The sequence below is a fragment of the Cyanistes caeruleus genome, chromosome 7 (genome assembly GCF_971803275.1).
Source record: "Cyanistes caeruleus chromosome 7, bCyaCae1.hap1.1, whole genome shotgun sequence".
Lineage (NCBI taxonomy): Eukaryota > Metazoa > Chordata > Aves > Passeriformes > Paridae > Cyanistes > Cyanistes caeruleus.
Genome location: NC_141707.1, coordinates 29023394 through 29049210, shown reverse-complemented (window position 1 = coordinate 29049210; position 25817 = coordinate 29023394). Strand labels below are relative to the sequence as shown.

General features: G+C 41.3%; 1 long non-coding RNA gene across 1 annotated transcript in view; it reads left to right on the top strand.

Annotated features, from left to right (window-relative positions):
• The window catches only part of LOC147652269 (uncharacterized), a 57828-nt gene extending 32999 nt beyond the window's left edge, over positions 1 to 24829 (top strand). Inside the window, exon 3 of the long non-coding RNA XR_015289230.1 lies at positions 24752 to 24829. This is a non-coding gene — a long non-coding RNA (uncharacterized LOC147652269). The remainder of the gene's footprint in view (positions 1 to 24751) is intronic.
• Positions 24830 to 25817: the final 988 nt, after the last annotated feature.

The following is a 25817-nucleotide window of genomic DNA, read 5'->3' as shown; positions in this document are numbered from 1 at the left end:
GATTTTTTTTAAGCTTCAGTGGTGGGATTTCTGTATTTATGATCCAATCAGTAACTATGACCCATTAAACTAATATCCAGCATTAGTCACTGAAAGAAACCTGCAAAGTTAACCACAGAGCAGTCAAAGGGAACTGAAGGAAAGGCTCAGACAGTTCACTAGGTAGAGCTCTAAAGTGTCTTTTCACCCTCCCCCCCACCCCTTTTTTTCAGAATATTTCTGACTGGTAATTATGTAGGAATAAAAATGTCTTATTTCGTGAAGCATGAGGAGTAGGGAAGGGATTTAAGGCTGTCTGACTGAGGGAATGCCACAATGGAGATACTTCAGGCTTTGGTTCTTAAAAAATTCAAACTGATTGACCTCAAGCCCTACACAGACATTTAACATTTTATAACTGGAGTCTGAAATACAGAAACTGTGTTTATTTAGGATTAGCACTTTTGAAATGAGCAACTGATCTGTTTTCATGCTGTGGGAATGGGGAAAACTCTAAGGAAAGACTGTTGTGCTTGAGAAAGTTTTGGGTACCTCATACAGAAAGCTGGTATGTGTTAATGTGAATAGATACTTATCAAGTCTAACTTCAAAATTGGCTCTTTTATATCACTGGTTATTCCTACTTTCAGCTGCAAAGATTTATTGGAAGACATATTTTTCAAGGTATTTTAGATACTACCAATTCTAATCCATGACGGAAAACAGAATGGGAGATAGATGGGAAAAAACCAAGCATCAAAAGTAGAAAATAGTATTAGTGTGACATTAGAGGTGTTACTTTAAATTTTAAAATGCTCAGGAAATGTAATATCTTGGTTTTGTCAACATTTCACTAAAAAACCAACATTTTAATGAAAATAAAATCACCTTTTCTGTGTCTCTGTGTAGAATTAACTGTATCATGCTAAATAAACTTGTTTTAGTGCAGCCTATAGATAGACTAATACATTAGTCTGCTAACACCCTCTGACAACCCCCCAGCTGTGGAGATCCAAGTGCATAAATGTATTCAAGACAACCTGTGAGGGAATAGTGAGGTAAAGCCCATGTGCACTGAAGACCATTGGAGTGGCCTTTATGGCTCTAAGTCAATATCTTTATGTCAGTCTTGGCTCCTGAGGGACTGAGTCCTGTTTGGGATTTGGGACACTGCTGCTCAGGTGACACCTCTGTCACATGGAGGGTGGGGTGAAGCAAGTGAAGAAAAGAAGTTTGACTCTGTTTAGTCTGCCTTTCAATTTCCTTAGGCCCTTTTGCCATCAAACTCAAAACCTTTCAAAAAATGTTCCCAAAAAAATCAGTGTTTTCCATTGAGTTTGTTTCAAAATCCCATAGGGAAATGTTGACCTCACATAAAAATTGATAGTACTGAGGGATAAATTTGAAGAGGATTGTAATTCTACAAAAGTTTATAATGAGATCAATTAGTCTTAAATCTCTGACAGTGATGTTAAAATAGGCTCCATTAACATTATTAACTGTGATTAATGAAGTTAATAAAGGTAATGAGGTTTATTTACTTCAATGCATATAATATTATTTGTAGGCATCCAAAATAGAAGTATGATCTTGGTATCTAACAGCATTTGATATGTGCAAAGTGATTAAAAACCTATGAAATATATTTAAGGAAGGAAGAGAAGATGAATGATCTAATTTAAGTAAAAAAGAAGGAAATGAGAACATGTAAGTAGAGCTGAGTAAATAATTTGGAGTTAATACTTTATTTCATACATACAGCCCTACTTTTTTTGCTCATGGGATCCACTGAAATGAAGAGATTTCCTCAAACCTATTTATCATATGAACTTGATAGTTTAAAGAAAGCCTACACAGCAATGGGACCAGGAGCATTGGAAGCTCAGGCTTCATTGTGAAGGTGTGAATGACTGGGGAAATCAGATTGTGTTACTTCTGTTCTCTCTTTAACTAAACAAAGATTCCAGCACCAGTAATTCTCAACGTGGCAGGTAAATGCCAAGTATTATCAATATGTATTGTCAGCCCTAAAAAAAAATCCTCTGGCTGTGACTGGAGCCTACTGCTCCAGGGTATTCACAAATACATGACAGAAACACTGTGTTTGTCTTCAAGGCTGTCTACAGTGCTGGGGTCAATCCTAGGATGCCTTCAAATCCTATATCCTGGTCCACTGAAATGCATCCAGTAAATCCCTTTTTTCCCTAGCTCAATCCTTCTTTTGAATTCTCATTCTGCTTAGTTGTTGCCTGATGTATGTGGTGGCATATTTGCAGCTTTCACCCATTCTTCAAGCCTCCAGCTCAAGCAGGACACTGCCTGCAATGCCAGAACTCCCTGTTTGGATTTTTGTTTTACAGCTCATTTTCTAAATCTGTGACAATTAAGCTATGGGCTTCTAGAAGAAAAATCAAATAAATATGCAGGGTGATCCCTTGAACAACCCTTCAAGCCAACCTGAGATACATATTGCAGTATTTAAGGAAAAAAAACCAACCCTACAGAGAAAAACCTATAAGTCAATCTTAAATATGAATACAAATTCAGAGTCTACCTGAAAAAGTACTAACACTTGCTTTAGGGTGACCCTAGTGATAGTCCTTATGACTATGCCGGTTTTCTTGAGTGAAATATAGGAACAAATACCTACAAATAGGGCACCAGGCTCTAGATGTACAAAGAATGAGGGAAAACAAGGAAGGTCCTGTACTCATCTACACAAACTTTGTAAATTCGCTTGTAAAATACACATGGACATAAAGGTGGCCACATTTGGCATGAGGTTGTAAAAGGTACCTGGGGAGAGTGAAAGTGAGTAATGGAAAAGAATGCTGTGTTTGCTGCAAGGACTACACTTACAGCTAATTTGTGATTACCAGCAAAGGGTGAAATGGTCTGTTTGGAATAAAGAAACTAGAACAAATGCAAATTGAAAACAACAACAATCATTAAGACTTAGTTGTATCAAAAATTTGCCTGTTTCATTCTAAACTATTATCTTCCAAACATATATTAAAGCTGTCAGAAATGTTTTACTTCACTCTGCATTAAGCAACTTAGCTTCCTGAGGTGGGCACTTTCTTTATGATATAAATCAGAACACATTGAAAACAATTCTCTCAGCTTCAAAGAAAGCAGGGCTGAATTCCTCTTACTAAAAAAACTGCTCCATTTTCTCTGCACCCCATCTCTGCACTGCAGGACTGCTGGTCAATTGACCTCAGATGCCTGGCTGCATCTTTCCTTGCACGATTTATCTTCCTTGTCAAGGGATAGTGTAAATCAATCAGTTCTTCAGGTCATGTCACAAATTTCTGATATTGCCCTGGTTCTCTCTAAATCCTATTAGTTCTCGCCTGCAGCACAGGCAATCAGCTTAATAACAAAGGAGGTGGGGAAAATCTGAATTTTCCCTCCCTATGGACAGCTGAGTTTTGAATCAAATTCAGTCATAGTGAAAAATGTTTATTTTTGTGGGACAATCTGAAAAAAAAGTCCTGTAGTGAATGCAAAACATGTCCATCCTCATCTACAGCCTGTGACTCTCAGACCAACATGGGTGATGGAGAAGTGGTTGGCAAGGTTTATGAAGAATCCACTTGATAATCACTGTGAGGTTTCTACAGTAATCCAGGATTGCACTGGCCCAGCCTGTGATAAACCAGTCACAATACGGTGCTGCACAAAGAAAGACAAGAAAAACAAAGCACAGGGATGCTAAGTCATGGTTTTCCTCCTTTTTTGGACCCTTTGGGATGAATTCCCTGCTAATCCACCCAAAGCATTATTGAATCTCCACTAACAGGAATTTTTGATGTAGTCCTGAGCCACTCTTGCACTGTCTGGAGGCCCTGCCATCCTCTATAGCAAGACATTTTTTAAGGGTCCCTGGCCCTAAGCCCATTCTCCTTTTATAGCTTCTCCAACAAAACACTGTTGGAGGTCACTGTGAAAGGAACTGGTCAGAACAGGGCATGCTTAATAACCGATTTCAGAAAAACAGGCTGAAGTTTTTAAAAAGCAATCCAAGACCTGATTGATTTATCAGGGCCTGTCAGCAAGCTTCTGCCCTCCATGAATCTTTGCTAAAGCAGGCCTCCCAGAATTTAAGGGACATAGGCTGTAGGTAGCTCCTGAGATAGTAATGAGAAATTTCTTGGTCAGTATGGACAGGGATTTTTTTCTTGTTTGTTTTCTGGTCTGCTTTTGGTTGTATTAATTTGCTTGTTTTATTTTTGGGATTTTTCCGTTGTATTTCTTGTTGTTTTGTTTGTTTTTTGAGGCAGAATTAGGAGTTTCCCACTCTCTACTGATGGCAAAGACCTACAGCAAAACCACTCATGGCCCACCCGTGCAGAACACCTGTGCCATGGGCACTAAGGCTTCCCACAGAAATTCCCCTGTAGGAAACCTGCTGCTCCCAGCACTGTCAGCTGTGCTGTTTTCATGGGTACTTGAATGAGGTTTAACTCTGAAATGCAGCACTTCATCTGGTGAAATGTGCAGCAAAACCAACCTCATTGTGGGTTATGCAGATACTCTTCAAGTAATTTACATTAACTTAATCTTGCTAAACTCTTATAAGATCCTACAAACTGCACCGTGGGGGACTTCTCTGCTTTCAGCCTTTTATATTAAAAATGCGTCTTTACAGAAAGCCTTTCATTTGAATCCTTAATCCCATTTTAATTCTTTTTTTCCTTAGCAGACTGTGAGACAGTATAGAAGGCTCTTGTCCATGCCTAGCCTTGCAGCTCAACAGAGGCACGGTGCAGCCTGTGCATCTGTGTGCTTCTTGTTGGAGGATGGGTCTCCTGTCATGACAGCTCAATGTGAGGAACCAAAGGGACAGCACAGATTTCAGGAGCTAGCAAAGTTCTTATGAGAGCCCTTGAAACCCTCAGCAACCTGGATGAAAGTCTTGTTCACTTTATTGCCCTTGTCACTTGACTTTTTTACCTGCTACACTTGAACAGAAAGGTAAAAGCTGTCCCAGTATATGTAATAAAAAGTTTCTAATTGAACAGGACAACGATGAGTTATTATGCTAAGTGAAATCCTTCTGGTTGGGTACAATTGCTAATTTTGGAAAGGGAGAAATGAATCCTCTAGGTGCATTTAAGTAGTACAGTGGAGCCTTGAAAGGTTTGGGACCTTCACCTGCATGTGAATTTTCAGAGATACTCAGATAAGCATCTCCCTTGTGCTGCTTTTAGGCAAGTGCTCAAAAGAGCAGCTTGCTGGGCTGCATCCAAACCATGTTAATTTGGCAGAATGGATGTTGATACGTTTTGATCTGGCTCTGGTGGTTGATACTGAGCTCTTGAATACTTGGCCTTCTGTGACTTGCCCAAGGTCACAGTGAAGGCCAGTGCCAGAGTTGAAAAGCAGACTCAGATGTTGAAATAATTTCATTTTGGCTGTTAACCCAAAAATACACCCTCTCTCATTAGGCACACAGTACTGAGGCCACAGGAGACACCTGAGATAGAAAACCCCATTTGGATCTGGTGATCTCGACTAGAAAATGAAATGGACATATATGAAGCATCTCCTATTTTCTCTAAAGGTTTCAACTGATTAAATGAAAGCAATGTGAGAAAACCTGCCGTAGGCCACAACATCTTTTAGGGCTGTGGAAGGAAAAAACCCTTACAGCTTTTAATGAGCTCATGAGATTTTACCCTCTGTAACCACTAAATCCATCACTTTGCAACAATGAAGGTAATTTATGATTGCCTCAATTGTTTCTTTTATTTATGGGACATTTTTAGTATGGAATTTAATCAAAGAGATTAAATGTCACACTACCTATTACCTTGCTGTTAAGATATTAATCCTATAGCAAGAAATATCAAACTCTGGATTAATCATAAAAGAAAAGTAGTATGATGGCAATGCAATTGCTTTAGGATTCATGATTTTTTAACTTATTTAATGGGGGCAGAAGTTGAGATGCCATTGCCTCTTGTAGCATACTTGTTGTTTTTCAGGATTAGAAAGGAATATGAAAATAACCAGAGTTAGGCCTTGATTTAACAAAGTGCTTAGCACACACTTAGCTTTAATGTGCTTGCCTTGACTCCAGTGAAACTTATGCTGTGGTTAAGAGCGGTATAAGGCAGGATTAAATCACATGTTTAATTTTAAGCATCCACTTAAGTGCCTCTTGGTAGGTAGGCTTCAGTAAGTTAAGTTACATATTTGACAGGTTTGCCAGCTTAATAGGATAATTTCAAAACTAAGAAAAGGGAACGAATATGCTGCCTTTATTTATGTTACACATTCTATACAAAATGGTTTCTCAAAGCCCTTTATGAACCATAAACTGAACTACATTTCAGCAATTGATTTCAAAGCCTTTTCTACCACAAAAGCATAGCACCAAGAAACCTGGTGAGAGAGCGCAAAGACAAAATGTTCGATACACACTTGTAGGAGCTATTGTATATTGAGGGAGAAATCTGAGACCACAGGAACACAACAACATGGGATTAATTTGTAGTTTTAATCTGTTGATGAACTTTTGAAAATATCTGTATTGAGTAAAGCACTCTTCCTGCAGAAGCTATCTACCATCACAGACCATAATGGTCATCTCTGTGTCATCAGGAATAAAAATTCACTTCCATTATAAGTGCCACTGAGAACAGTGATTTAGGCATAGGTTACTTAGTGAATAGGCATTTACTGTTTACTGCATCAGTGGAATACTTTCTGGGTAGGTCTGGTTTTCAGTACTCTGATCAGCCAAGTTACTGTAGTGTCCCACAGCTGCCTAGACCTCCTTCTCAGAAGTGGTTGAGTGGGTTAGTTTTCACCAGAACTCCCCTCAGTTCTATATTTTGCTTCTCCCCATGCCAGCCCTTTTCATCCGTGCTCACCTAGACTCAGGCCAGTGTGGCCTCTCAGGGTCCATGCACAAAGAGCTTCCAGCAGCACCTTCAGAAAACAAGAAGTCTGACAGCTACTGGAACTGCAACCTATGGCTTAATATTCACCTGAAGGAATAGGTATCTATAATAAGTTTTGTATGTGTATAAATTGGATTTATAAAACCAATTAGTCACTCCTGACATCAGCTAGGTTGAGCCTGGCCGGACTGGAATCAAACAAGCAGTGAACAAAGGCTCCCTGTTTGCAGCTACCTTTGTTCCTCCCTTCACAGACCACAAAGAAAAGGTTTCTAAGACACAGCCCTAGTCACTGTCTGGCTTTACCTTGGCCTTCCAGCTTCATTAGGGCAAGAAGCACAGGGATAATATCGCTATGTCATCCAGAAAATACACAAAAAAGCATCATCTGGTAATAATGAAATATTCAAACAGGTTTGCAGATGACAGTGCTGGTTTCTGACAGGAGAATATTGTCTGGGAGAAGTTATTTGCACAAACCAGTGAATGATTGATGCAAGGTCAATGAAAGATTGATGTGTGAAAACACAAAACACATCTGCCCTAATTGAAAGTCCTGGGTTCCCCAGGATTATGGGAGGGGAGAAAGATTCCTGCCTATGAGATTCACCTTGTCATCCCATCCTCCAGAAATTTTCTAATCACTCATCCTACCTCTTTCTCTCATGCTGATTTCTCCTTGATGCCTCCATCAAGATTATCATGGAGTGACATACGTAGAGGACTTGGTAGAAATTCAGGTTGGAAGCAAAGTAGTTGTGGAGAAGGAAAGCAGCAAAGTGAGGGGAACTGAGAGGGGAAACCAGAACTTCTGCTCTGTCCTTTAGCACCCAGCTTACTAGAGAGCATTAGAGATGCTATAAGGATCCATTCTGGTGCTTTGGTTTATGACCAACAATAAATTACATAGAGTCAGGACAAACTCTTATTATAACCACATATGGTCCTTGCTTCCCCTGTAGATAATGCTTAGAAAACTCAGATAATTCTAATAAATACCTTGAAAATAATGTGTATGCATATGCAATTCAGGCAAGCTAAAATGGCATCAGGATGTTTATTCCTGTGAAATACTTTGCAGGGGTAAAAAGATATAATGCATGGACTTATCAAATAGTAAAAGGCCAGTCTGGGTACCCATTTGCAAATCAGAAGACTGAAAGATTTGAAGGTTTAGTTGTACAGAGTTTGTAGGCTTCACAGCCAAATCTCACTGGCAGTGTAGTCAGGACATGGCAAATTGAACCTTGCTCTGAATGTCATGCCCAGGATGTGCTTTCTGGTACACACTGGCACATAACAGAATATTAAACAAGGGTATATTTTAGTCTCCTTCTCTTGCAACAGTCTGAACTTCTCCCTTCAGTGCTTCCACTCTCTGACCTCCTCAAACAGACACCATCACTGCCTTTTTCAGTGCATGGATTATCTGGCACCTTCAAGGCCAGGAGCACCATTAGAAAACACTGGGGAACCTGCCCAAAAGCATGAAATGACAGGCATTAACTCTCAGCCAGGGTTCACTGGTAGTTCACAGAATTTCTTGCAGCCAGGAGCTAACTAAAGAGAGTAGAATGCATTTGATATATTTTAAATATCATTGTTTTCCTGCTAATCTTGCTGGTGGCACAGAGCACCAGCAACTATGTAGGTAATGATAACTGAAAAATGGGAACCAGCTGAATCATTAGAAAGCTTCAGTCTCACCCAAGAATTTCCTTGCTAATATTACCAACATTGCTCTTTCTGCAGAGCTATATGATGGTAGATGGCAAGAGATGTAGCTCTGTAGCCTGGAAAACAGCTATACAGCAACAAAGAGGTGGTGCAAGGAGACTGTTCTTCCCTCAGCTTTGCAGACTTTAAGACAGCAATAAAGAATAAAGACAGAAATAATCACATACATTATTTTCTGCAGTCAATAATCTCACACAATCAGTTTTTTGAAAATTACTGGGAGACATTCCTGATATAATTTAAAATTTCCAGTTATGCCTGGAAGTTCTGTATTTGAACTCTCCCTTCTCAGAGAAGACTCTGAACAAGCATAGAACAAAAAGCTATCTGGTCCCAGTGATCTTTCATAGGACAAGCTGCACCAGACTGGATCAAAACTTTAATGTTTACTAGTTTTACCCAAAGAACAACACCCAGGGTTGAAAACAGTGTTTTTATAATTATTACATGCCTTAAATCAACTGTTAATTTCTGTTCTATTAGCAAAGTCAAAACGATGTGGGTAGAGGGTTGCAAGAGGACAAGAGAAGGTTTAAACATTTCTAATTTGTCTGTACAATGTCTGCATATTGTACTGTGATCCAGGGAGAAAGTTTCTATTCAGGTAGCATTAGGGTGACATTTCTGTCACTGAACTGCTTGATTTGGGCACTGAGCAAGCACTGCAATATTCTTGTGTATAACTTATTTGCATGGACCATTAATAAAAAGTGACTTTATTCCTTCTGCTGGCCCTGCTTTGAGCAGGTGTTGGCCAGAGTACTCCTTTTCCAACCTTAATGATTCCACCCATGGCAAATGCCCTCTCATCTTTAAAATAGGCTTCCCTTTCTAAACACCTTCTGGAGCCCCTCTAGCTTGAGCTCTGTCTCAGTAAAGCTCAGCCTTTGATTTTCCCGTGCTTCCAATTGCTAATTGCACAGATAAGAAATAGAAATTTTATGTTGACTGCCCCTGTCTTTGAAGTGACTTGGGGGTATCAGAGGGATTGCTGTTGCAAAGGCTAGGCTTATAAAAATACTTCTGGGAAACATGAGCTAACCTGCTCTCCCATTTGGAAAACAGCAGTTTTGTTTTAGAACTAAAAAGTGTTGTTTTTACACAGCAACAAGATCAAGAAGGACTGTCATTGTGACATCTGCTCCTGATATTGTACTGTGATGAAGTGTAAATCCAAGCTGAGCAGGCTATAAATTGCATTATACCATTGCTCCTCCTGACCCTCTAGTCAGACAAGTTTTCTATTTCAAAGACCCCATATTCAGGAGTTTATATCCTGGCTATAAAAGTTTACTTTAAGTTGAAAGTTGGTATAAAATACCATAAATTCAGAGTGATTCTGTTTTGTAAACTTGATAACAGATTGTAATACACTTCAATAACCTCTTTCACAGAAAGAGGATGGACTGTTTAAAATTCACTGCACCCCCATGGAAGCATTTACCAGTGGAATCACCTCTGGAATAAGCAGTGTAAAATATTGCTTCTAGTTTAAGCTGCAGAGGAAAAGACTGAGTTTTGATGCCTGTTTTGGTAAACTGAGGAGGAAAGCAGCAGATTTCTTTTTCTCTGTAAAAGATCAACACAGTCATTATAAACTACTTTAAAGATTTTTTAAGTTGTAACTTTAGTTATCAATACTATGAAACTAGAAGCTTCAAAACTAGAAAAAAATCTATTTCTATTTTTAAAACACACTTGGTAAGAAATAAAGATTGTACTTGAATATTTTCCCTTCTTACTTGCAAGTTTTTCAGCCTTTGAGTTTTATCTTAGTTCAAACATTTAAGTCAAATCTCTTTCCTCTGCAATCTTGATTTTTATTTCAGTTGATTTGATCCCTTAAATCCTATATTATTGTCCCTGTTCTCTGCACAGATTAGCATTGCTTGAAGCACCAGCAGATGAATACAAGAATTCAACTGTTAACCCATAAAGAGCAGACACAACCCAATCTCTTCTGGACAGAAATAGGTTCTCAGGAGCATTTGCTATGAAAAAGGATCAAAATCTGATCAATATATAACTGAGGGTGAATCACAGCTGTTGCTTTGCATGGGAAAATCCAGTTCCCAACAGTTTCACAGGAAATAACTCCGGGCACAAAGTGGGCTCAAATTGGAGTAAATCCAATCCAGGACAGTCTCAGGGGCTTTGCATTTGAGTGAGACATTATTTCAGCACTAAACAGAGGAGTTTGATTAATGCCTTTTGAAATTTTCACCCCAAAGCTCCTGTGATGGAAAGCCTCCTTGGGGGAAGCAGTCCAGGACATAAAGCTGTGATCACTTCAATGAGAGGGATGCCAAGGGACACCAGCTTTCCCTGTCTCCTGCTTATATATAAGCACTTATACCTTATATGTATATAAGTGGAAGCTCCTGTGGAAGGAAGGAAGACCTGTATGTACAGTTGTCAGGATAATCCCCCCATTAAAGCCTCCTAACTTGATAAATATCCTCCTCTTCCAGCAGGATGTGTTGTTTCTTAGCTGTTTCGGACTAATGAGTGTTGACTGTGATACAGATCTTAACATGACCTAGGCACGAGTCAGGTGAAACTCTTGTCAATTTTTCCATGTGCATGCAGAATTAAAACCTTCCTGAGACCTAATGATCCACAAGGTAAGTGGGAGAAAAGAGGAGGAGAGTGATTAATCTCCTACTGTTTAGCATTGCTTCATTCTTTACAGACAAACACCTCTGCACGAGAGTTTTATATATTATCATCCAACACCTTAGTATGCACATCCCTGGTCCCTATGGGGAAATCTAAGGTTTCTTGCTCAGTAAAATTCTCCTAAAGTTTTCCTCCCCACAGCATGCAGAGCTGTTTCACGCAGTATTCCACCTGGGCTGACGCAGCTCCATGCAGGCTCCAGGCTGGCAGCACAGCAAGATGAGCTTAAGAAACCCCCACAAGGGATTTGAACTCCCTTCTCTGAGCATTGTTGGGGGGCTCCAGCTTGCCTTTCACCAACCTGCTGGTGGTGCTAGGGATGTAAAAGGCTCAGCAGGACTAAGAGAGGCATGTATGGGGCAGCCCAGCTGGCTCTCCTTATGGAGCACACAGTCTGCTGCACTCCCTGATACACCCTGCAAGGCTGACGAGCACTGGTAGCCATTTGGTTTACAAAGTATGGAAAGAGAGGAGGTCTCACTGACTTCAGGGTCTGTAGAGCCTTATTTTCTGAGTACTTGTGTCTTTATTCTCCTCCTAAGATTAAAAGAAAAAAGTAAAAAAAAAAGTTTCAGCAAAAGGCCTTTCTCTAGCATAAGATTTAAAACACACAAGGAACAAACTTCTTCCAAAGATTAGAGTATTTTGTTATTTGTTTAAAAAGAGCTCTTTGCTCTGGTGTTTTTCCTTCTCCATTAATCAGAATTCTTTCTGTATGTCATCTTAAACTTAAGGATACACCTATACTGCTAAAGAGAACACAGTGCAGCCTTACATCAGGTGGGAATGACAAAGGAAACCAGGAGCATGTACTTAGTCTCTGAGTCTGGGCAGAGGGAGACACGAGATCAGCTAAACCACTGTTAACATTCCCCCTGCAGAGGTGGCTCTGGGTACACCCAGAGATGGGTCTCCAGGCCAGGTGTTTCTGAAATCCTGCCTGGGACTCCCCTGCACCTTTAGACCAGAATCAAAGATTGGTCCACAGCAAGCACAACCCACTGCTGGCCTTGGCTACCTGCCCTGCCTGCATCCACTGACTGCTGGAGAAAGAGGTGTGTGGACACCCTTTCTCCTCCTCAAATGCTTACCTGAGGGATAAGGAAGACACAGGTAGTCCCATGACTACCTGTCTTCTGTCCCATGACAGAAGTAGTCCCATGACTTCTGTCCATCCTGTGGGATGTGGGAGATACATCTCTTCTTCACTGCAGCACACAAGGATAGGTTTTCTTCCTTGTCCACTCTTTCGTGGCAGCTCCTCCAGTGTCCCCTGAGCTGCTGCAGTCACTCCTTCCTCCCCACTTGTCTTGTTATCAAGCTGTGAGCTGAGGAAGACCACAGCATTGGAGGTAACAGGTTCTATCAACAGCCCCAGATAAAGAAAGGCAACACATCAAGTCCAGAATCCATGCAAAGAATGTACACAGGAGCAAAAGAAGACAGAGACAAGGCTGCAGCCGTGGTCCAAGCACCATCCATGAGACAGGCTGGAAACAAGCTATCTACAGCCCTGGGCCACGTCTGGAAAGAGAGTCTGCAGCAGGGCTGAGAACAGATACATCCACAGCGCAGCTTGGGGAAAGGTTGAACCCCCTGGCCTTTGCTTAGATGGAATCCTCAGGCCCAGGGGAAAGGTGTGGATATGGGTCCCATCTGAGGCTGGGTCATTTGAGGCTTATTAATACCCTCACACCTAATTACATTTTCCACGCTGCTGGGAGTCCTTCTCCCTCCTCTGTGGCTTGTGGTCCTAGCCCTACCTGGGACCTGCTGGTGCTTTTGCAATGCAAATAATAAAGCAGTTAATCCGTGATGTGAATTAAATTCATGTCAAGTGCTACTTGAAGGGTGCCCACACAACCTGCCAGGAGAAGTGTAACTGCTAATTAGCACCCATGTTGGCTGTTGGGGTGAGGACATGAAATGTGTGAATGGAATACAGAGAATAAACTACCCACGCTGGGAAACTGCAAGTTGAAACAGTCTTTTCTATGCCAGATTTTCTGTGCTCTAATAACAGATATCATCAAAAGGGAAGGGAGCTCTTAGCGCGGTACCATTTCAGATACAGGAGACTCAGAACCAAGATTTTGGATACAAAGAGTGTTGAACTTTACAGGCAAAGGTATCTTAAGAGATAGGTGTAAACTACAGTGAAACACTTAGAATTGTTTTTAAAAGGTAACATAAGCAAAAAAAACCCCAGGAAACAAAACTGTTTTGGTCATTCATATGGGTTTCTCTGTGTCTCTGCAGCTTCACTCTGCTGGCAATGTAGGTATAGTTTTCCAGCTTCTAACCATATTGATTTTCTTAGCAGAAAAAGCCTAAGGTTATCTAAACAGTTTAGTTTCTTGATTCTTTGTGTTGAATTCATTATTTTCTTTCTGCCTGGATATGCTACCCTGTGTTGTACATGATGCACCAATCTATAACCTGAGCAGAAATTGTCCACAGAACTGGCCAACAATGGAGGGGGATGTGTCCTCTGGTGATTAACACATCAACACTCCCATCACTGGCCAAGATTTCCATTAGAACTCCTCAAAGGGGCAATGGGCCAATTACTGGTGGTGTCAGTGGATGCAGTTCCCAAATTCTACATGTTTCCTTATTTCCTGAGCTATGTTCAGCATTGCAGCACCAGCAAAAGGGACCCTTTGAAGGTATTTCCCACTAGGGCAGCTGGTACTGACTTAGCTGAATGCTTTCATTGATTTCATCCCAAATGAAGAACAAAGGAGAAACAAGAGGAGTTTCCAGGTCAGGATAGTAATCATTTGCATACTAGGTCATCCCAACCCTGTCAAATCCCTCTTGTACCTGAGATTTCAGAGGCAGGTGTAAATCTCTTACTAAGGTTGGTACACACAGAAAACCTGGCATGTAACACAGCAATGAGATGTGATTCCTCTCCAGCTCAAGGCCACCATAAATCATTGGTTACACTTCTGCCTTAGAGAAGTCATTCAGGGCAGAGTAAATCCATTTCTCTGGGTAGGAGCTGTGCTGGAGCAACAGAGGACGGGACATTCCTGCAGGCAGAATTGTTTCAGAGTCCTTGAACCCTGTGCAACAGCTCCATCCCTGCACGTCTGGGCTGGAACCAGGACCATTGGCAAAGCAGGTTTTGGAGGTGAAGGCGTCAGTATGGAGCACAGAGAGGATTTGACTGTTGAGCAATGCACATAGCCATGAGAAGCTCCTCTTGCTTGACTGAAGAGGAAGCTGAAACCTCTTCAAGTCACTCCCAACGTTCCATCTAGGTTCCCTATCCACTGTAAACCCCTCTTCTCTTCCCACTGACCAGCCAGACTGTTGCATGGCTTGTGCCAGGGGATTGATCATGCCTGGGTGCTGCTCATCATCCCACTTTATGAGCTGTGCCAGCAAGCAGCCCCTCCATCTCAACATGCCTCAACTACCTCTCCAGTGTTGCCAGTGCCAGCTGTAATTGTCATGGAAAAGGCCTTTGGAAAGTGTGTTTTATGGACTGAGATATAGATTCTAGATTAATGACCAGAGTCCTGCAAGGCTGGGGAGGAATCACCACAGGTTTTACCCTGGGACAGGCTGTACCTTGGCTGCTGGTGGACTCCGCTTTTCTTTGTGTGTTATACTCAAGTAGATATTAAACCAGTTCTCTTCCAGCATTGTTATGGATGCTGCTCTGATCTGCAGCATTAAGTAATTTGTGCTTCTCCCCCCAGAAAAGAATTTATTTCCTCTCTGTGCTGGTGTCAATGCTAATATTAGCTAGCGTTACTGAACCGTTTTACATCTGCTCTAACAGCAGCTGCTCTGCAGGAGGGTGACTTGACAAGGGGACAGGGCAGAGGAGAAAAGTCACAGTAGGTACTTAACAGAAGGGGCAGGAGGGAAGGGCTGGAGACTGTGGGCAGCTGGAGAGGGGCATGCAGCACTCAGCAGCTCAGGGATGCAAAGAAGGATATAAATACAATATAAACAGATCTCTTCCCAGATGCATGCTTGAGGAGTGTGAAATGCCCCACACGAGAGGGGTCTGTTGCATAATTGTCACCAGGGAGGCCCGTGGGGATGTGTCAAATTAGCTCTGCTCAAAACCTGCCTGGGAAGCAGTCTGGCAAAGAAAAGAACAATTTGTAAATTTTCTTTTCTCTTGTGTTAGCAAAACACCAGGCTCAGACCATCCTGATTCTGAGGCAAATATGTTGAAGTTCATGTTTGCACTTCAGCAAAGTAAAGGGGCTCACTGCCAGCCAACAGCTCTGCAATTGGGTGGTTCTTACAGAGCAGCTCAAACCAAACTGGGGAGCATCTCTGATGGGCAGCAGTATGAGACAGAGCCCTGGGGGTGCGAAGCAGCTCAGCTCCGTACTCTTACTGGCTTATAGATTTTGCAGCTGGAACAGTCCCCACACTGAAGTTTCCCTGCACAGGGTACCTGATGCTGTGTAGCTGCCTGTGGGAACTTGGTTAACTCATTTTAGTGAATTTAAAGGGACACGGTCCCTGTCTTATGTTCTTACTGCGTTTCAATAGGTGAGCAGGTCAGTGCTGGATCTGTGGAGATGAAATGGAAAGCCACTTGGTCAACATATCAAGGTATAAATTGGGAAATTCAAGAACTTAAGAGTGTAACTACATTATTTTTGTCAGCCCTATAGAGTCAGTCAGGGCTAGGGGCTGGAATGTGTCTCTAGTACAGGGACAAGGCAGACCAATGGAAAGCAATGTGGCAGGCTACATCCAGCCTCCGGAAGAGATCCAGGTTTCTTTAAAAAAAAAAAATCTTGATTTTTTTTTTTTCTTCCCAAGTATTAGAGGTTTGCAAAGCTTTCCTCTCCCTGCGGAGTTACAGCACGGGCTCCTGCAGAAAGAGCATTTCCCACTCCACAAACCCTCCTGACTCCAGCACAAGTTTTCCTTCGGCGCAGGGCTCAGAGCAAGAGGCAGCGATGAGCTGGTAGCTCTGGAGCCTGCACCTGAGTGCGTTCTAGCGTTTTAAACCTCGGGAAGATCCCCGAGCCGAGCTGGGCTGGAGCCCTGGGCGGGATGGAGGCTCCAGCCCAGCCGGGGGCTGCAGGGGCTGCTGGAGATTGCGCTTTGCGCACACCGGCTGCTCCACACTTGTTTACATCCGAGAAGATTTATCCGTGTTGTAAAACTATCTGCTGCTGAATAGATGAAAAGAAATACGTGAGGGAAACCATAATCATTTAATACTTATTCTGTTTATTTTCTATTCATTTAGCAATGGTGACATTCTCATTATAATTACAGGGAGCCGGGTGGCCTTCTAATGCTTTTCCACACGTGTTTCTTCCTTTCCTTTGAAGGTTCTTGGCAGATTTAGGTCATATATTTTCTTCCTATCGTGCAGCGAGGGGAAGAGGGGAAAAAAATTCCCAGCACCAATCTTTTCTAATACTTCTACATTATTTCAATCCAGCAGAGGTTTGCTCTGCCTCAAGCTAAAGAAAATCTATTAGGCTCTTTAAAGAAGTAAGTCAAAGGGGATGCGTCCAGGATAAGGTCAGGCAAAGATGTGTACAGCAGAGAATGATAGTGCTCAATATTGCTTTGGCTGCCAGGAAAAGTTCACCCCACAGGATGCCAAACTCCACTTAAACTTGTCTCTTGTCTTCAAATGCCTCTGAAAGCTGGAGACAAGCACTTCACACTTTTTCCTGGCACTTGCCTGAAGTGGGTGGGAAACAAAAATTCAGAGGGCGGGACCAGATGCCCTTGCCACAGCAGTGCAAACTGAGAAGGGGTTGAAGCTGGAACTGTCCAAAAGTCATGCTGCTGCTGTCTTCAGGGCATTTTAAAGCATGTTTAACAATGCTTATATTTAACAGCTAGTGCTAGTTAAAATTATTACAGGTAATTTTTTACTTAAAAAACAGAACGTGCAGCTCATCAGGGCACATATTTTAAGCGGATGATTTATGGTTAAGTTAGGGGTTTAAACATGTATCTTTGCACCCACTGCTACAGATTTTCTTTTGTTCAGGGTCTGAGATAGGGACAGAGTTGCTGAAGGTTTCTGCTACACTTCCAGACAGTTGTATCTGGAACAGTTTCAGAAATTAGGATCCTTTGGAGTGTGTGACTCAGCCCACACAAGACACCACGTCTCTGTGGAAGGTCCCATCTGTGCTGCTGATTGTAGCAGGGCATGAGGGTGACAGCTCAGTTAGACTCCTCATGTCAGAGGGAATGAATACAGAAAGTGCTGCTGAACTGTCTCTTGCCTGCTTTTTTCGGAGTTTGGCAGCTGATGAGGGTTCAGCATCAGCCTCGGCACATCTCTGATGCTGTGACAGTGAGGTACCAGTAGCTGCTCCTGCCTCAGTTTTGGCATATCCCCAAGCAAAGAAGCAATCTTTTTGTCTTCCTGGAGGATGAAGACAAAGAGAAGGGGAAGATGGGAATGCATAACTTTCTGTCATTTCTCCTTCTGATCCAGCTCCACAGCCATTTCAAAACACCCTCAGTTTTGGCAAGCAATGCCTTTGCTCCTACTCCTTTCCTTTGGCTCTCTTCCTTCTCCAAATCCTGAAACCCTCACAGAGTTTTCTTGTTGAATCTTTAACCTCCTCTGTATTGCAGGTGTTGTCCATGCACTTCTAAAGCACCACAGCGAGAGAGGAAAGGGGAAAACAAGTTTCATTTTGAAATCCTGCTCTGTAAAACCTTTTATACAGCAGTGTGACAGGAGAGAAAATATAACTCTGAAGAGGCAAGATGTTTTAGAAGCAATTTTGCTTTCCCCACTTCAGCAGTTCTGGAGTGCTGGAGCAAGAGGATGCTGCAGGAAGGAGGATAACCCTGGATGCCGTGGTGCTGCCTGGCATTTTGCTATCAACATCACATTGAACACAAGTTTGGAGTGTACACTGAACTCTGCATGGCCATTATAGACAAACAAATTAAAGGCAGTGGCCAAGAACACCATAAGCAGTGGTGACTGAGGGGTCTGGCACCAGTAATTTAAAATGTCACAAACTGGAATTTCCAAAACCTTAATCTCTGAAGGACTGAAGTCACCAGGAGGGGTTTGCAGTGGCTGTTGGTTGGGCAGCCCTGATGGCTGCCTCTAAACACCCTGCCAACCTCCTGCCATGGCTTGGGGAGCTGTGGAGAGCAGCTCTGGCATGGGGGTCTGTTCCTCCACAGCCCGAGCGTGGCCCTGCTGCTGCCAGCGCCCTGCTGTCATTATTGCCACTGCTAATTGCTCTCCAGAGGAGTCCCACGGCAACGGGGTGTGCTCTGCTAAGATAAGGCACTTAACGCTGGCTGGGAGCAAACAACAAGGGCTACCAACCCTCGTGCTTCAGGGCTCAGACTGAGCACAGTTTCAGGCTAGGGAGCCTGTGAGAACTGTTCTCCACAAAAACAAAGGCGTGCAAAATTCGCTTGCTTGCTTACAAATTCTCAAACCCAGATCTGGATTAATTTTCATCCCAAATTTAAATTGTTTGGGATTTGGGGCACAGGAAGGAGGTTGAGCCAAATCCCATCACAGCAGAACCCCCAGAGCTCCCAGTTTCGCTGTGTTTCCTGTGCTGGGGCTTCAGGAATGGTTGCAGAGTTGAATGGGTTTTGGTTTGCAGCCCTGGTCTTGCCTGGGAGTGAAATGCATATGAGGGAGGTCTCCACAGATAGAAATGGAAGAGTCAAAATGTCAACTGGCAGCACTTCTGCCCCTTTCACCTCTCCAGCTTGGCTCATGAAATAAAAAAATTCCATTGAATCATGTCAACACCAGAGGGTATCCTAATTGCCTCTGCTTCTACCCAGCAGTTCTTATTCCAGCCTGACATCTCCCAGCAGCTAATTCCAGTGTTGCTCTATCTAATAAACTACAGAGAAATCCCAGTACCTTTTAAAAATCCTTTCTTTGGAGATAGCTGTATCTGATTCTCTAATAAGGATTCTATTAAGAGAAGCCTCTGCTGTGCTTTGTTAAGGAATTGATGCAATTTGATTTTTATTACATGAACAGACTAACATGGATACTAGCTGTCTCTGATACAAAGAGTCACTGCAAAAAGCATTGTGCTTCCTTGTGCACACCAAGATAAAGTAATTAACTTTATATTAAAAAAAAAAAAAATCTCTGTTGAGATCTGTTCTGCATAATTCAACACCTTGTGCCAATTAAAGAGAACTTCTTTGGAAAATGGTTTAGGCTGTAATTTTATAAGTCTTTAGATTTGTGTGCAAATATTCATAGCTTTATGAATGTTTTGATGAGTGTAATTTTTCTAGTAGAGTTTACACATTTATTCATAAAGTGAGATTTTCTAGAAGAGCTTCTGGATCAGGCCTAAATCTCAAACTTGATGCCCCTGTCAGGGACAGAAGAATCCTGCCCAAGATAAGAAAACTCACCCAAACATCCCCTTCTCTGCACTTCTCCCACTCCTCCTGCCCTTCCCAGCCCCTCAACACTGATCTGTGGTTTCGATGGCAAGACCAGGATGGGTAGACTGGTGCTGGTGATTCACCAGTGTGTTCCATGGTGCCTTTCTGGGTTGCAGGGAAAATTTTAGGACAAATTTGGAAACACAAAACAATCTGGGAACTGTCTGAGAATGACTGAGGACAACACAGCCCCTTTCTCTAGTGGGCAGTTCCTGTGTGCTGCTGCCTCTGGGAAGGTTGTTTCCTCAGGCCCGTTGGGTCATTAGGGTGAATCCTGCACTGTGGTGTCTCGCCAGCCTCCTCTCCACCCCTGTGAGAAACGGAGCTAGGGTGGCTGAGAAAAGTCCTGAGAGAAACGTTCAGGATAGGTAGAAGTTGCCCATCACCACTGAAAGCCCATCCTAGTGTTGTAAACAGCTCATGCTGCTCCCCCATGACACAGAGAACCATCTCAGTTGGTGCTCCTCTGACTTTAATTTGTGTGAGGACTCAAAATAGGTTAAAAATATACAGTCAGAACAAAGCATTTCTTGTTACCCTGGTATGCCACAGATCAGAACAGTTGCTTGATGGATAGAGCTTTCTGAGAAGATGTAGTGAGAGTGACTGTGATAAATAAAGAGTCCAGTACTGGCAACAGTAACACAAATCCATGGCATGGATGGATTAGACCAACATCAAGAGATTAGGTGGTGTGCAATCATCTATTGAATAGGATAAATACCGTACACGTTAGGGCTACATTTTAAAGAAGAAACTGCTAAATGAAGGTCAAAGTGAGACACAGAGTTTTTTCTCTCAACAGCCTGTCTACTTACCTGGACTGATAAGCTCCACATGAGGGTGATTCACTTAAGAGGATAATAATTAACAATCCCCCAAAGCAGACAAACTCTGTCACTGAGCCAGTCAAGAGTCTCATTCCCCCTTTCATATCCTCAGCTTGCAAGTGCTGTAAGTCACTTATGCCAGCATTAGGAAGTTAAGGTAGAACACCAGCCAATGTGTTTTAGCTGATATTTCTTGAAGCAGCTTGAATTGACTTAATTAACATCTGGAGGCTGCCCTACTGGACTGCAGTGTGATAGTTCCCTGTGCCACAGATGGAGACTGAGACTCAGAACTTTATCCCAGTATTTGGGCTTCCAATACTTAGAAAATTCTTTACAAAAGTGCCCCCAATAGATCCATCATCTACATCTAAATTATATCTATAGCCACATCTCTTTGCACCTATATCTGCTCACTATGCTAGTCTATGGTTAAGATTTTTCTTAGTATTCATTTTTCTATTATCATAATATTGCTAAGCAGCCCTGATTAAATGAGATCCAACTACTGCACTGGTTCCATTAGAGTTATCTATTATTTCTTTGGGTGTTTACCAGATATTCATGTTTCACTCAGTAAATTTTACTTTGAACCCATGACCACTGATTCATCCAGGGTGCATCTTTTGAGTTTACTTCAACAGCTCTAAAAAATTTAAACGGGGTGGAGGCCAGTACATCCCTTCACCAGCTTTTGCCAAGCAGTTATCACCGCACCCAGGTTGCTCAGCACAACACATAGGCAGATACACACATGCTCACTTTAAGTAAAAGACTCTGACCTAAAGAAATTATATATTTAGACAAGTAAGACATGCAGTGGGTGGAAGAATATTAAACTCTTCTTCCCTCTGAGTGGGAGAAAAGAGGGAGAGATATGAAGCATAAGTATTAAATAATATTAGATAACCTTTTTATAGCACAAAATATGAAGTTACTTTTAAAATTCTAGTATAAATATGGTATAGCACCATGAGAGTAGAGTCATGTATTAAGGTACCTGTAGTAATATATCTTATATCTGTCAGAAAGGGCAATATACTACCCAGCTACTAAGAACTTTTACACTGATACAATTTATAAAATGGTATTGATTTACTCTTGCAGTAGAAAAGCCCGTTCCCTGCAAGTGAAACAACATACTGGTAAAAATATTCTGGGTAGTGGTCTGTATGAGAGCTTGAAACTTCTTTTAGCTCTTTCACAGATATAGGAAAGGCATAATTTGGCACTCTCTTCTTCTTCTTTTTTTTTTTTTTTTTTTTTTTTTTTTCTCTAGATTTTAATATTTAGGAAGGATTCTGCAGAAAAATCAGCCCACCAGTGGGTTCATTTGGGAAAAAATAGGGATTGTTAAAACTAATTCTATGTTCTTTTAAGCCATCTATATGATCCAAATACAATTGTAAATATCATGCACAAAGGCTTCTTACTAGAATGTCATTGCATTCTCTTCCTATTATTTTTCAGTTTAGTAATCCCACAAAACCAGCATGTTTCAGTTAGATCAATAAAGGAAAAATCATCACCTGTAAAACAGGTGCAACTTCTCCTCTACCCCACCAGGCTGTCTGGTTCTTTTGATCTAATATTTGCTATTTGTCTTGGGCCCAATAGTTTTTTTTCTACTTTCCAAACCAGCCTGTCTCGTCCCTATTAGAAAAAGGGTGAAATTCTGGCTACAGCTACAGCTTACAAGTCAGTGAAAATAAATGTTGCCTCTGACTCTGCAACAGTCTATTTGCACCTTGAATTCTTATTAAATTTGTTAAATACTTTTATTTTTCTTAATACAGAATAATCCTTTTGCTACAGCCTTTAGTGAGAATTAAGATAAAGGTACAAACACTTCAATGTTATTGTATTATTAGTCCTACATATTTCTCCCTGTCTCTGCTGGAATTTGAATTGCTTTATCTGTCCCAGTATAATAGCCTGGTCCATGGGCATCCTGGCTGATGAACAGAGTCTGTTGTGGATTTCTGTCTTATATCCCTAGAGCTCTACTGCAGTAATAGATTGAGTGCTGAGACCTATAATTTTTTTTTCCCCATAAAATTATTGGACCATCTGCAGAGTCTCTTTTACTATGCCAAAATTGCTTAGAATTCTTCATAGATTGAGAGTTGTGGGTTGCAAGGACACAGTATGGAGTGTGCAGACAGTATGATCACATTGCCTTTTCCTCTTCTGAGATCTGAGCAAAGACAGAACAACATCTGCATACAAATGAATGCAGAAAGGCTGAATCTTGGGGCCATATCCATGGGATTAAGAGCTTAGAGATTCACTGGGCACAATCCTTCACTGTTGTGAAGGTCAGCCAGTGTGCCCATGGAAGGTCCTTCAGCCCTAACAACACCAAACAATCTATCAAATCCATCAGTAATCTATCAAAAAACACTTCACATGAGTAGGAATCCAAGCTCTGAATTGATTGCCTTTGGATGCCAGCATTGTGACCTCTTCTTGAGAGAGCGTGGTGTAAAGAGTTCTCTACTGCAGAGGGATACATATTGGAGTTATGTTAATTATCCAAAGCACCTGGAGTTCCTAGGAGAGAAACTGCTGAAGAAATGTAAAGCATCATTTTTATACTGAGAATTAGGGAACTGCCAAGGTTTTCTTGTCAAACAGGAATAGCAAGGTTTTGGTTCTGAACTTTTTAAAGTAGCCTTTAATAAGCAAATGCTTTAAAATGCGAAGGCTATTGACTTAGGAACATTTGTAATCCGCTCTCTGTCTGGGGAGAGCTGTAAGCCTCTTCATGCAAATGATATGATGAATAGTCTAAAGCCATCGATGAAATGCACCAGGGTAAGCTTTTTAATGCCAGGAGCACCAATGAGCTTTTGAAACACATCTTCAATCTTTTTTTTTTTCCCCCTTTTTTAAAAAAAAATGGATTAGTTGTCTTTTGTTATTTTTAAGCCTTTTCTAGAGATCAGCTGGTGGCACTGATAAATTATCCATGGAGCTAGACAATCTCTGCTTATTCAAAGCACCCTTTTCCATCAGGGAGATTGGTCTGAATGGAATGTGTTACTTTCCATTGACATGATTTTATGAAAGATTTCTTTATGGCAACACTTGCTTCACTTACAATGCATTACCTCAACACAGCATGTCATGGTGATGGAAAAGAGCATATCCAGGGATGTCAGCCCAGGGATGTAATGCAGTGAGAAAAAAATAAATACATGAGACTTCCTACCTAATGCACACCCCTCTATGGGGCACTCTCCATACTCCTATAAATATGAGAACTGATGTATTTTGAATGTTAATACTGAGACAGAACTGAGTCTACCTTCTGTCCTGTTACAGAAGTCAGCTGGATTACATCAAGTGTTGTACGTTAGCAAACCAACCTAGCACAAAATATTAGGAGAGTTATCAAACCATCATGATTATTTTATGCATATTGGAATTAATTTTGATACCTCAATTAAAGAATACCTCTACTTCTATGAAAGGTGTTAGTTTCTAATGTAAAAATTTGTACTGACTGAGCAGACTTTAATCCCAGTCTGTTCATAAATTCTGTTTCTAGCAATTCTGCCTCTGATAGAACCTGCAGACACAGTGCAAGAAACCCCACAGTATTTAATTATGGAGAAGATTGCCCACAAAAATCTGTTTTAACCTCTGGTAATTACAGGCTGCATGAAAGCCTGAGGCATGTGGGTTTGTGGGCTTATATCCCCTTCAAGAATTCTGGGTTTAGTAAAATGCTTCTTGCAGGATTTTCTAGAGGCTGATGATTTTCTTACCCATTGAATGTCCATTCTATCCTAACACACTGAAATTAACTTCTGGAAAAAAGCCTCCCAGGATACCCATGTGTGAATAAGAAAATTCCTTCTTTCATGTAGATAGTTAAAACTGTCATGCTTCCTGAGAAAAAGCCCATGAATATATATACCATATATATATATATATACCATATATATGGTATATATATATTTAGAGCACTCATGAAATGTTTATTTTTAAGTTGAGAGAACATTAAAGATAACTTGCTTTCATTTAATTTTACATGTGTCAGAAAATGTGATATATGGTGATCAATGAAATAATTTTTTTGATGGTAAAATGTCCTAGATTATTTTGGCTGCTATCTTTATTATCTGATATCCTCCTCAGGGAAAGCCTTGAGCTCTGAGAAACCTTAGATTTTTGTTCTTCTCTTAGGGAGTCCAGCTGAGCTGAAGCAGTGAAGATGAGTGCTGACTCAAGAAGTCATTTTGCTGTGTTGTACAGCAGAAAAGGCAATTTGGTAATAAGCCCTGATTTGGCTTGGGATTACCATCAGCCACTTCACAGCCCAGTTGTATCTTGGTTTAATTAGCCCAGAAATGAGTTGCATATGAGCATTTTTGTCACTATAACCATGTTTCCAGTAAATGCCCTGCCACACAAAAAGGGGTGATTTATGGCAAGCGTGGGGAAGGGCAGCAGCTCTGCATATTACTTTTCCTTGAAGGGAAAGGCAGAAATAAAAAAAACCTATGCAAAAAATAGAGGTGCAAGCACATCCCCCTGAATATGCAGTGATCCTTCTGCCTATGGTCTTCAAAGCAAAAAAATACACATTTTAAAATTGGGGAAAGAAATCCAGACATATTTCTGCTACCAGTTTCTTTATCTGTATTCCCACTTTTTTCATACTTAACACTTCCCATAATTCTTGAAGGAAGCAAAAAGTTGCATCGGTACTGCAAATGATCTCATAGCAACTTGAAACTGCAAACACATAGGGAATCTAGCAAGTAAAGAGTTAACCCTGCAAGGATTTGATATTACAGCAAAACAGCAGCAGGAAATTGTACCTGGATTTTCTTTCATTATTCTGAACCCTTTAACCTGAAGGGCTATAATACACAAGTCTGATAAAGCACAACATGCATGATTTTAATACCACTGTTATTCTCTTATCCACAAAGTGCATTGCCAATGTAAAACAAGGTATGAGTGCTAATTACTTTTGTTAAGGCTTATATTTTCATGGTAACTTAATACAGCTAATATCCAGGGTAATTTACCAGGTTTCAAATACAAATACAAATTAGGGCCAGATTTTACATTTTTCTTCATAGTGCTAAAGCTGCTGGAATTATGTAAGGACAAGCAATACCCACTGTGGCATTTAGGCTGGTTCTCAAATGATTTACACAGTGTCTCTTTGAAGTCCATAATACAGTGCCTGAGTGAGCTGCAAGTTTTTCTCCTGTCGCTAAGAGCTTACATAATATCCCCT